Source organism: Lissotriton helveticus, chromosome 1_1, assembly GCF_964261635.1.
Source record: "Lissotriton helveticus chromosome 1_1, aLisHel1.1, whole genome shotgun sequence".
NCBI lineage: Eukaryota > Metazoa > Chordata > Amphibia > Caudata > Salamandridae > Lissotriton > Lissotriton helveticus.
Genome location: NC_136057.1, coordinates 1,245,131,083 through 1,245,144,631, shown reverse-complemented (window position 1 = coordinate 1,245,144,631; position 13,549 = coordinate 1,245,131,083).

Genomic DNA, 13,549 nt, shown 5'->3' with positions numbered 1-13,549 from the left:
TGTTGCTTCCGTATCCCCGCCCTCCCTGTCTTGCTTCTATGTACCCCACACTCCCATGTGCTTTTGAGGCCTGCCCCCATTGCTTCTGCCCCTAGTGCTCTTACTTCCCATGCCTTCTTTAAAAAAATAAAATAACGCTTTTGAATGTTTTGTTTTTAGTTACCAATCCAACTTTGGATTGGTAACTAAAAATAGCTATGTTATTTTGCAGGGGAATGCATGTGTGAAGCATGCACATACAAAATGGCGTTCATAGCTGCATACATGGTTTTTTGTTTTACTTCAAGGATGCTGTGTAGCGTGGCTAAAAATATTTGGCTAAAAACAAAGGTGTGACTCAATGGCATTGCCAATGTTTGTTCTTGCTCAGTAATTCGCTGAGAATGAAGCAACAAATATAACTATAATTGAATACTGTAATGCAGTGTTCTGTGTTTGACATCTACTTGAAAGAAAATAAATACATTTTAAAAATACTTTTGAAGACATTTCTGCCAAATATGCAGGATGCACGGCCTTGCATTACTTTGCTTTGGGTAGGCATTATATGGGTGGATCATGGGCGTTCCCATGCATTCACCCATGTATTTTGACTCAAACCCAGATTTACAAAGACTTGTAAATCTGAGTTTTTACCCAAATAGGGCCCTTTACCGACAGAGGCATAATAAGGAAAACAATGTTTCTCCTCACTTCTTCCTCTCTCCCTTTATGCTGTCTTCTACAGCTTACATACACAGAGAAATATGCCTCTTAGGAATGTTTTTGTGTAGGAAGGTATGTGAGGTATAGTCTTTTAAGAAAATCAGTTCAGACATACTCCAATACACCAATTTAAGTTTGGACCAGAGTACTGGTCAAAATCTGCTGGTTCCTCAACAAAAGAGCAGGCTAACCTTAGGATTTGTAACATAAAGCAGAATATCGTCCTCGCACATATTCAGCAGAAAACTAGGAGGGTCATCTGTGTAGATGTTACTCTTTTCATAGACATGAAAGTGGCTTTATGGCTATGGAATTTTGGAGGTGGGATTGTGAGTAAACGTGTCTTGCCCATAATTGGAGCTCAAAACTCTCTGATATTACCCTGTTAGTAGACACTCTTGCCATTAGTTGTGGGTACAATAGGTTAATCCGTGATAAAGAAGCACCACTCAAACAAATAGGGCCATTTTACCAATTCAAATGCCCTTTCAACATCTAATATCACCAATAATTGCATAGCCAACTGGATCTACATGGTGTAGAACTACAGATACCCTTTTCTGAATAATGTGTCTAGGGACGTGGTCTGGCAGGGCCATTAAAAGCTTCTGGGCTGCAACCTGATAGGTAGCACTTTAGCCAGCATTTTACAATCCAGATGTATCACTGAAAAGGGTCCTGTTCTAGCTTACAGGGTTTGAGAAGGCTTATTAAGGCCTCCTAGGTCATCATCAGCAGCCCGCCCTTCCCAAATGCTACTTTATGGATTTATATTATGTGTGGAATCAACACTGTCTTATACCTCTCAAATTCACTAGTCAGTCAGTCTAACCCAGGGACCTTGCCTCCATTACAATCTGAAATAGCTTCTGCTTGGCTTTTAACTTTGCTAATATAGGAACATTTAGCTGCTTCAAATCTTGCCTTCAATCCTTCAATCCTTGGCAAAGCCACCGGATCTTGTAGTCTCCTGATATGCTATAATAGGTGCTTCATCTGAGCTATCTGTAAGTGTCATTGCATTCTGTGAATACTTCATTAATACTCTCACATTTACCACCAGCTCACTGCTCAGTCTTGTAATGCTAGTGATATCCTGGCTGAGTAGCTTGTTCCTAAGCAACTGAGAAGGTTTACACACTAAATGCTTCCCCTCTTATATTTTTTAGTCAAGCCTTGACAGCCATGAATGTGAATTCTGTTTGACTGCCTTCCAAAGCCTGTTCCAAATCCTTCAAGCAGTGCCCTGTCCACAGTCTGTTGATATTCAATTTTATTTTTGTTAAGATGTATTCTACCTTTGCATTGAGCTGTAAGGATCCCATGTTCTCCAGCAATACATATTTTTTTATTAGGATTTATATAGCGCACAACTGCCCCAGCAAAGGGGTGTCCCAGCGCTGCCAGCATCAGAATAACGGACCTAAACACCAGGACAGTAGAACGCCGAAGAATAGAAGAAGTGATAAAAGAGACTGAATTGAAAGAAAAAGAAAGGTTTTATTGGCTTTCCTAAAGTCCAGCAGACAATCCATTCTACGGATCCGAGCAGGCAGGGAGTTCCATAACTTGGCTGCCAAGAAGCGAAAATACTGGCCCCCTGCACGAAGACGTTTCACACAGGGAACAGTGACCAGGTGCTGCCCCATGGGGCGCAGCTGGCGAGAGGGAACATACCGGGTAAGCAAGTTAACTAGCAGGCTAGGCGTAGCAAGCTTCAGAATCTTCAAAGAGAGACACAAAGCCTTAAATTGAATGCGCTCCGCCATGAGAAGCGAATGAAGTCCATGGATGGCGTCAGCTGATGGACAAGTCCGCGGGAGCCCCAACAAGGCTCTGGCTGCGGCCTTTTGAACCCGCTGCATCTGTGTTATTTCAGTCTGATTGGCCCCTAGTAGGAGAGAACTGGCATAGTCCAATTGAGATAAAATAGCTGACTGGACAATCAGCTGGCGCGTTGTTGGATCAAAAAACTTCAGAAGGGGCTTAAGACCCCATAGGAGGCCAAAGCAGGCGCCGGAAACTTTTTTGTATGGTTTTGAAAACTGAGGGAGGAATCCATCCATACCCCCAGGTTTTTAACCACTGCTCTGGGATTAGGAGTACTACCCAGGACACTCGGCCACCATCGCTCACTCCACAAACTCGAGTTCTTCCCTACTAAGAAAACCTCAGTTTTGCTAGCGTTCAGCTGCAAGCAATTAGTAGTCATCCATTCTGCAATGACAGTCAGGCCGCCTCTAAACCTAGAGGCATTCAATGTGGAACCTTCAGCCAGGGTCACCACCAGCTGCGATTCATCCGCATAAGAGACCATGGTGAAGTCCCAGTGCCTGGCGACCACTGCAAGAGGCTGGACATACAGGTTAAACAGTGAGGGACTTAGCGCCGAGCCCTGGGGCACCCCCTGATTGATGGAATGAGCCTGAGAAAGAAACAGGGGGGTTGACACCCAGAAAGATCTTTCGGTCAGAAATTATCTGAACCATTCCAGAGCCAGGCCAGCCATACCCGCCTCCTCCTGCCGCTGTAACAGAATGCCATGCGAGATCGTATCAAAGGTGGCACTCAGATTGAGCAAGATCAGTGCCGTTGTCTGACCGGAATCAAAAATGGTCCGCAGGTGTTCAGTCATGGCCAAGAGAGCAGTCTCCGTGCTGTGGCCTGGGCGGAAACCATTTTGAGATGGATTCAAGATGTTGTTGGTATTCAGGAAATTCGTTAGTGTGTTATTAACATTCGCCTCTGCTATCTTAGCCACCCAAGGGAGGAGAGATATAGGCCGGAAATTTTCTAGTTTAGCCAGATCGAGCGATGGCTTTTTGAGAATGGGGGATACCTAAGCCTGTTTCCATGCCACCGGAACAGCCACTGTGGAAAAGGAGCAGTTGACTATCTGGCATAGTGGGGCCAGAAAAAGAGAAAGTGACTCCCTAAACTGAACCGGCTTTAAAGGGTCTGCCGGAGATCCAGATTTAACTTTCCTGCTCAGCCTAATGAACTCATCCTGTGAAATACTAGGGATAGTTATTAGAGATGGCAGTGGCGAGGGTATATGAAGAGCTGTATGAGGAGAAGAGGACACTTGTGGGAAGGACCAATAGATGGTACAAACTTTCTCAACAAAGAAAGTGGCCAGAACCTCACACTGCGGTTCAGATGAAATAGCGGATGCCAAATTTTTCCTAGCCCTAAGGTCTTTAAGGATCTTGCAAATACATTTGGCTGGATTAGGGCTGAGCTTAATTTCATTGGCCTAGTAGGCCGCTCGAACATTACAGATGGTTCCGTGATAATGTTTGATCTCGGCCAAATAGCATACTTTTTTCCTAGGGTCCTTTCTCCACTCGCGATCTAATCTATTACATGCCTTTCTTAAGGTGGTCAATGAGTCATTATACAAGGGGCTGGCATCAGAAGTACGGCCCTTAGATACTTAGCCGTAATAAGAGAGTCTAACCCTTGGGGGATCCAATCGCAAAATGAACTGTAACCTGTCTCAGCGTTATTAGCGTTATTAAAAGGTCCCAGAGGGTTTGTGGCGAGAAGCACGTGAAAGTCCTTCAAGCTCAGTTTACGCCAAGGGTGTTTGAAGACAAACAGTTGGATAGCCTTGGAGAGGGGCTCTGTGGCCAGAAAGGACATTTCTACCAACGAATGGTCAGTCCAACCCATGGGTTTGGGAGTATCCGCAGTTGCAGACAGAATATTCGAGAAAATAGGGTCCAACAAATGACCAGCTAAGTGGGTGGGGCCGGGGACCAGTTGGTTTAGTTGGTACGCAGCCAGGTCTGCAAGCAAGCTACAGATCTCATTGTCTTGCGTTAAATCAAAGTGCAGATTAAAATCACCTAAAATACTGAAATTGGAAGTGCCCATAGGGAGCGTGCAGACAGCCTCCAGAAGGACGACTTTAAATTTAGAGGCAGACCCTGGTGGGTGATAAACTAACCATCCCATCCAACCCCACTGAGCACCTGAAAACTGCTATCACTGGGCTGGTTGAGTCTGCTGAATGTCAGGAGTGGATCTCTAAAAAGGAGGCTGATTTTCTATCCAAAAAAGAACCCAAGGTCCCCTATTTCTACATCCTCCCTAAAATACATAAGGGGACCACCCCCGTACCAGGACGCCCGATTGTATCAGGCATTGACTCTGTCCTAGAGCCTTTATCACAGTTTTGTGACCACTTTCTACAGCCGCTGGTAATACGAATACCTTCCTATGTCCAGGACACCACTGATGTCCTACGCCTGCTGGATAATCTACAGGGGGATATCCAGGTCGATTTTCTCATCACCCTAGACGTGGAGGCCCTCTATACCAACATCCCTCAGTGGGCCTCACTAGGAGTGATAGAGAGAATGCTCAGTGCTGAAGACTGGAGCTCTCCTACGCCACCTTCCTTCATTATGGAATGTGCTACCCTTGCCCTTACGGAGAACTACTTCGAGTTTAAAGGGCAGCATTACAATCAGACCCATGGGACTTCCATGGGCAGCACTTTTGCCCCTTCGGTAGCCTGCCTCTACATGGCAGACTTCGAAGAAAGACACATCAATGGGCCAGCGAACCCCTACCATCTTAACATCAAACTATGGAGGAGGTTCATTGATGATATCCTGGTACTTTGGAGAGGCACTGAAGATCTATACAAAGAGTTCTTCAGTTGGCTAAACACGCTGAACGAATACTTCCACTTCACCATAACGGCGTCTGCATCCAAAATTGCCTTCTTGGATCTCACTGTCAGACTGGAGGGGGTTAAAATCGATACCACCATGTATCGCAAACCAACAGACCGCAACAGTTTGCTCCATTTTACCAGCCACCACCCTAAGGCCCTGAGACTGAACCTGCCTTTCGGACAATTCCTGCGGGTCAGGCGCAACTGTTCCAACTTGCCAGATTACAAAACTGAGCCCCCTACTATCCAGAAACCTGAGGGATAGAGGGTACCCCACCAGAGAGATATCTAGGGCACGCAAACGTGCACAAAACAACCATAGGGGTGCCCTCCTTGAATACAATACCCGGACGACAGAGGAGGCAGATTTCCTTACTTGTGTCACCACCTTTTCGCCTGCCTCAAACGAAATCAAAAAGATAATCAAACGACACTGGCAAATTCTGAACACAGGCGACCTTAATCTTACCACACCCAGATTTGCCTTTAAAAGGTCAAGGAATATTACGGATATTCTGGTGCACACTAGACCAAAGAAGGCTGAGCCACCTAAACAAACCACTCTGTGGCAACTACCGCCTGTACGGGGATCCTGCAGTGTGTGCCCCTTCACCAGCACATACAAAACTATCCTCCTGACGGACACCTTCCGCTGGGAATTACGGGGTCACACGAACTGCAACACTCCCAACTGCATCTACTTATTGAGATGCCCATGTGGTCTCCAATACGTGGGCATGACCTCCCGCCCCGTGAAAATCCGAATCTCTGAACATAGAAGCAACTTCCGTTGCAAGAAAACAAACACTAAGATGTGCAGACACTACTTAGAACAGAACCACACGGCTGACTCATTGTCCTGGCTAGTTCTTGAAACCTCCCCAGACAGATCCAAGCACAATCTTTTCCTGAAGGAACAGAGGTGGATACACCGATTATCCACAGATAGCCGGGGATTGAATGAGGATATTCCATGGAGCGCTCTGTGAACACGTCTCTGTATATACATCCCTTATCTGCCTAGCGACCTATGCCTAGTTCAATGTACTTCCTCTGGTTTGCCCCAATATTTGAGACTATGGTTAATTCCTGTGACAATATCTGTCTAACAACACTGAACAAATGCCAGATTAAGAGACCAGACAGAATATGGCTAATTCGCTTACCACTGCACAACGTTGCCACATAGCGATAAAACCCAGACTATATTTACTTACTTTTTATACACTACCCACCACTCCATCATGGCCGCCCGATCAACCACCTTAAGCACATGACCTACCGGGGAGTTCTACTTCCTGTTTGGGATTCTTAGACCACACCCGGTTTGCTACTTAATGAGGAGAAACACGACCGGCTCTCCACTATCCGGACGCGGTGAGATGGGTAGGCATTACTGGCCCTGACACAAGCAGTAGAAAGTAAGTGTACCATCTATACAACGCCAACACTGCGGCTCTAACTACTGGAAAAACATGTATCTAGGGTTACTACTTACCTTAATACCAGCCCACCCTTATCCTTCCCTCCTCAGCCTCAACCCCTATGGCTTCTCCCTTGATGTCAGACCCACCGGGTACTGTTGACACCCCATAACTCTAACCTTTAGGTGAGTAACAGTATTTCTGATCCCCTGGGTCTGCGATTAAGTTTTAATGGATACTGCTGCTACCAGTTTTTTAACTTCTTTTTAACCACATACTAGTCACTATCTCCACTAGTATGTCACTTTTTCACAGTGTGTTCACGGTCACTACAGGGTCACATGTTGTTACTTACCTGTGGTAATGTTCTCCTTTGTCTCCCCTCTTTAGGCAAGAGCAGGGTCAAACAGGTAGTACAACTTATGTGCTGTATTTAACACTGATACTAATCATTAGGTCATGTTTTGTAGATTGTAGTTTTTTTTTACTAGGTCCTGAAGAATCGCAGTCAATGTACTAGATGCGAGAAACATGTTGACCACACCATTTGCACTTTAGCCCCGGTCCAATCTGGGAAACCAAAGTTCCCATGAACTCCGGCTGCCCTTGATTTTAATTGTGGTAGAGGACCACCAGAATAAAATTGTTTTCCGGTACCTTGTACCACATTTTATCCTCACCCGCACTATCTACTCTGTCCTGGCCCCTCACCCCCACTTCAACCATAGGCAGTTGGATAAAAGATCTCCGATAAAGAGCCCCTCTTTGAGGTGAGCCCGTTGGGCATTGCACCGCCTGCCCGACGAGGAGCATTGCCTATGATGAAGCATGACACTCGCAAGGGTGTGTGAGGCCATTATATCCAACAAATTGGATACCCAGGGGTGGTCCTCCATTGAGCACTAGCCCTTATACCTTAGTGACCTTCTCCTTCTTTCTTTCTCCCCCTAGGAACAGCCCAGTCATCTCTCTTGTTGTCTTGATAAACTAACAGCCCAGATAAGGTCAGATGGGTAATAACAGTGATACTGAAACGAGCACTCTCGCAGCCCTCAATTACTTCTTTAATGAAAAGACATGAGTAAAATGATTTAAAAATCACTGCGATGCCACCCCCCTGGACTCTCTGTAAACCATGCAAATGGAGTACCCAGAAGGCAGTGCTAAATTCGGATCAGCAACCATGTCCTCTTTAAGCCAGGTCTCAGTCAAGAAGAATACATCCGGGGATTCCTCTGTGACTAAGTCATGGATTTCTAGCTAGTGTTTAGCCAACTACCTCACATTTAGCTGGAGAATTTTCAGCCGTCGCCGGGGCTGAGCGATGGAAGTGGGTAGAAGGGTTAGTAGCGTAGGGGGTACATATCTACAGCATAAACAATCGAATAGTCCTTCCAGATAGCTTAATGGAGGTGTACTGCACTGTGGGGTTAACGGCTAATAGTTCTTCTCTGGAATAGGTGAGCAATCCAAGCGAGCCCCGACCAGCATTCATGGTGAAAGGCAACGTACTGGCACGGACGGGCGGAGACGGACTTGCCTTTGGCACGCTGACAGCGCGCCCGCTGCACCCGTCCGCTGCGCACGCCCACTGCGCTCCTGGGCCATATCCTGATTAAATACCGGTATCGTCAGGGAGCCCAAAACAACTAGACCGCCAGCCAAGATGGCGTCTAGAAGTGGCCGACCGGAAGTGAAGAATTCCGGCGGTCGGGTTCAACTCATCCTCCACATCAAACAACCAAGGAAGGCTGCGGTGGACCGGGGCGATTTGAAGCTCACATTGCCAAGTAAGCAGGATCCTATTGCGGGCACAATAAACAGTACAATGCAGATAAAATCCGCATAAGGCACCACAAGAGAAAGAAAGGAATTAAATTGCAGCATTACCAGCGTAGTGCAGAACCGCACGTCAGCTGGTCTATCATATGCCACGAATGTATGCCTTAAAGGCCTCTCATACTATTGATTTATCATCAATTAGGTCCCTATTCTTTTTAAAATAGAGCTATATATGATGCTCTTCCTCCTTACAGAATACATTGTGTAACAAGGCATTACTCTTGTTTTGTTAGTATCGCTGTTCTTCATGTATCAGGTACAGGCGCAGATTTAGTGTGGCAAAGAATGGTTGGACAGAGTTCTCTTTACAATGCATGTATCTCAGTGCAGAATGCATTGATGTTAAGGGATAGGAGAACTCTGTCCAGTGACAATGATATGCCCAGAAGTGGTTCCCATACTCACTGTGCCACTGTAATCAAGCTATACCTGGCTGATGAGCCCTTATCAGAGCAAAATTAGCCCTTGGTTGCTTGTATTCCAGTTCAGGGATGACCTATCTTGGCAATTTGGGCTGGATTGTTCTCATGAGGAGCAAGGTCAAGGCTGATTTGTATATAGCTGGGTCCAAATTGAGGTGGCATGGTGAGCAAATGTTGGGCTTGCCACATTGCAAGCGGCAGCGAGGTATAAAACAGCCTCGCTCCCTACGCTGAAATCTTTGCATTCTAGTGTTTTGAGGGTATGGCCGCGCCTGCTTACTATTGACGCGTCATTTACTTGCTGTTCACGGTGACTGTGCACTCACCTCTCCTGTGCTTACCTGCCCCGTATCGTCTCTGGGTGGAGGCGGTAACTTCCAGGCACTCCTGCATTGACTCCTGGTGGCGGTGGTGACGTCCTGGTGCTCCCGGGTCAACTCCTGGTAGAGGCAGTGAATTACTGGCACTTCCGCATTGACTCCTGGTGGCAGCAGTGACTTCCTGGCGCACCCGCGTAGAGTCCTGGTGGCGGCGGTCACTTCCTGGTGCTTCCGCCTCGGCTCCTGGTTGTGGCGGTGATCCTTGCATCCCTGTATCGGTTCTTGGTTGCGGCTACGTTTTCCTGATGTTCCACGAGGTTGCTTCTCAACTGTTCCAGGCCTTCAAAGTTCTCAGGTGTTCTATATTAGAAAAACAGGAAATACAAAAAGCAACCAGTTTCTCTGCCTTACGGCAAAAGGGTGTACATGCTTCCAAAGCCTTGTTTGATCATAATAGAAGGTGTTTTACTTATCTGAAGTTGTTGCTCTCCTCTTTGGAGATCTGCTTCTTTTTGTCTTTAACCTTTGTTCCTGTAAATGAAAGGGACAGCATCACATTTTCTTTATTCCAAGACTAAATGGAAGGTTAAAAGCAGTTTTTTAGTTCTATATTCTCGCTTAGATTAAGCATTCTGTTAGGAAGAGGGTATTTACATTGTGCTGAAGCTCTTCAAGGGAATTTCACCAGAAAGATATGGGTGGGGGTCCTTAATCCAGTTATTACCTCCTTTTATTCTCTATAGCTTTGTTTTGCTTCTAATATCACAGCCCTATTTCTCCTTTAAACAGAATCATACGCTTCATCACCCACCCAGTTGTGCGAGGAATAATTGGAAGAAGGGAATCTTTGAGGTAGTTAGTAAGAGATATCTTTAATTGTATAGTTGTACATGCTCACACTCTACACTCTCTTTTAGATACTCATGCTCTTTCTATTTCTTTTCAGGGCATCCTCTTACTACTGGGTCCTGTGCTTGAACTGGGAATGTTGGTCAACACTCTCCCTCTATTTTATTCCCTTCTTCCCCTGGTTTACTGCTGGCACTTCGATGTTGTTGGGTATGGTGAGTGACTAGAGGGGTGTAGGGACTTGTCATCCTCATATCGCTCCTGTGGAACTGTGAGTAGCACTGACAGCAAAAGAGCAATGGGTTACAATGCTACCCGAGCGATTGCCAGCAGCCGTCCATCACCTTTCAGGTACTACCCTAACTGGCAAGGGTAAGCCCAGACATATGTCCTGTGCTCATTGTGCCACTGGAAGCAAACTTTATATGGCTGATGAGCCCTAAGCAGAGGGAAACCGGTCCTACTTTGCTTGCATTCGGTTCAGGTAGGCCTTGGTCAGTCCAATCCACATTTTCACCAGGAACAGCATGCAGTATTTATCTTCCCTCAATGTGTTCTTGAGATCCATGAAGGATTTCCTTGAGGCTTGTACAACCATTGGGAAGTCCGAGAAGCTCACCATCTTGGGCCCCTCAAACTTCAAATCACCCTTCTCCCTGGCCGGTCTAAGAACAATATCCCTGTTTTGATAGATCAGTAATGCACTCTACAAAATGCCTGCTGGTCTAACTGGTGGTGGAGGTTCAGAGAGAGATCTCTGGGTCTGATTCACTGCTTTTGGGGCCTTAAAAGAGAATTCCAAATTGCTCACATAGCAGCCGCATAACAAAGACCTGCGTATCTTTGATTGGTTTGTTCTGTTTCATACCTAGGATTATGATATTATTTCTTTAGAAATAATCTTCTGAATCATCCAGTCTCCTACCACTGATATCCTTTATTTAGCCTGGTCTGGCTCCATGTTTGAGTCAACTCTGTATGTGCTCCATCTTGCACACAGTGCATTCAGTTTAGTACCCACTACAGACATGCTCTACTTCAGGTTCACGAGCATTGTTCACACATCCTGGGGCATGACAGTGTATGGCTCACTGCTCATCCCTGATGAACCCTCCCCAGTAGCTTGACCATTCTTATTCATACATTTATTTCAGACAATTGTGGCTTGGGTTCATGCTTCTCTGCCTCGCCTATTGTGCCAATTGATATCATAGTTCCACAGTATCAGTTCAGTATTCACCACGCCTTGATGAAGGGTGTCACCATACTCCACCTGCCATGTATTCCCAATGAAAGCAGCAGAGTCACCTATAAGAGTGTTATCATGCAACAGTGCTTCTGTATCTAGGAGTCTTCCACCAGCACCACTGTCTTACATCTCAACTATAGGTCTCTATACTGCCCCACAGCTGTTATTCTTGCAAAAGTTAGGTCAACTCTCCTTGTGTTTTTATACCTAACTCGTAGAGACTGTATCCCAGCACCAACCCAGTGCTTAATTTGTAATAAAATATGTACCAGGGCCCTTGTCAGGAGGTTGTTGCAGCTTGCACCTCCCATTGCCCCTGCCAGTGCTACCAAAGACAGTACGACACAACTACTAACCACCACACTCATAACAGTGTGACAATTCAGACTATTCCAGGCCCAAAATCAACAAGAATGGCTTATGTGGCAGGTATTATTTATTCTTAATGTATAGTAAATTAATAAACTGTAGTTGTCTCTAAATTAGTCATACAGTGCCATCATGTGACAGACTGTCATAAGTGCTGGTATTCATAATTAAGTGTCAAGGCCGAGCACCGGAAACCACCGGCTCAAATTAAGCACTGCACCGACGTAAGCCTTCTGAAAGGTGGAGAATGAATCGGAATGGGGCCCTGATCTTCCTCTGGATCAGTCTGGCCACATCTACCTCCTGGCATCATCATGGCTCCAGCGTAGTCACAGGCTTCGGTATTGAGCTCACCTGCCCTTACGAGCCAAGAAACACCATGGGACACCAAATGCACTGGTGCTCACTCTGAAAATCTTCCTGTCCTGTCTGCAACTGCCCTGGCATCTCTCAAAGCTCCATGAATTGCACCAAATCAGCATCTTCAAGGCTAAGTACCAAGCGCACCACCCTACGGGCTGGATTACTCATCAGCGTCCCACTCACCATCACCAGCAGTAGTCAAGGCCTCCCTCCATCCAGGTACCAATTGCCAGCATTTAGGACAGTTCGCTTCTCTTATGACAGGCTGCAAAGGGCCGAGTCAAAATGTTCAAGACGTACTCTCAGAGGCACCATGCAATGTCAGCTCACCCATTGTCCTCAGGATATTCAGAAGTTGGTGGCCAGTGTCTGTGAAGCCTACTCGGCAGGGGCTGCCATCTTGGCTCGTGTCTCTGTTGTAACCCCCATAATAAAGCCCTATAAGTTCTTATTTGGGATCAATTATTTTTTGTTTGATTGAGTTAAGGAGGCTGCAATGCTCATTTTCAGGTTTTGATAAGTATTGTAAGCAAAACACAATGTTGATTGCTAGGGTCATTTTAATGTGCATTAGAAACATGCATATTACCATCGGTGACTTATTTTTGTCCACCTTGACAAAAGAATATTATTTTGAAAGGTTAATATTTTGTGAAACTTCACTAGCTAAAGGCTAAGATTAAGAAAAACAGATTGTGAGCTACAGATTAAAGTATATTTGAACATTGGAATGTGGAGCATTCCATGGGCTGGTAAAAGCCCGCAAAGCAACATTCCATTGTTGTTTTACAAAGGCCTATTGGAGCTGAGGGGATGTAAATCCCTTCGGGCTCAAGAGGCCTTTGTTTTATTTGTTAGAACATTCCCTGTGGCAGAATGTTCTAATAGCCCTATAGCCCTTCGTAGCTGGGTTATACTGGCTATTAAAGTCCTGCTCCCTTGTTAAAGGCCCTTCCTTCGGCTCAGGCCTTTAAAGCCGGAGCGGACCTTTAATTGCCGGTAAAGAACGCTACAGCGGGCTATAAGGCTAGATCAAATATTCATAGTTTATGACTTGTTCGGACACTTCTTTAACAGGCATTGTGAATGATGTGGATGGTGATCATAATGAGAAGTGAAATTCGGTACAGAATGTGTTTATAACCCCAAGATTGGTCTGCTCTCTGTGTTTTCCTATCAAAGACACTTTGGGTTGTGATTACGAGACAAACGGTTAAGGGAGAAGTTGTTACTGCACCTTGTAAATACCTAGACTCCAGCATGCAGTATTTACTGTGAACATTAAATTCTTCCCATTCCACGTTAACCTATTGGAAAAA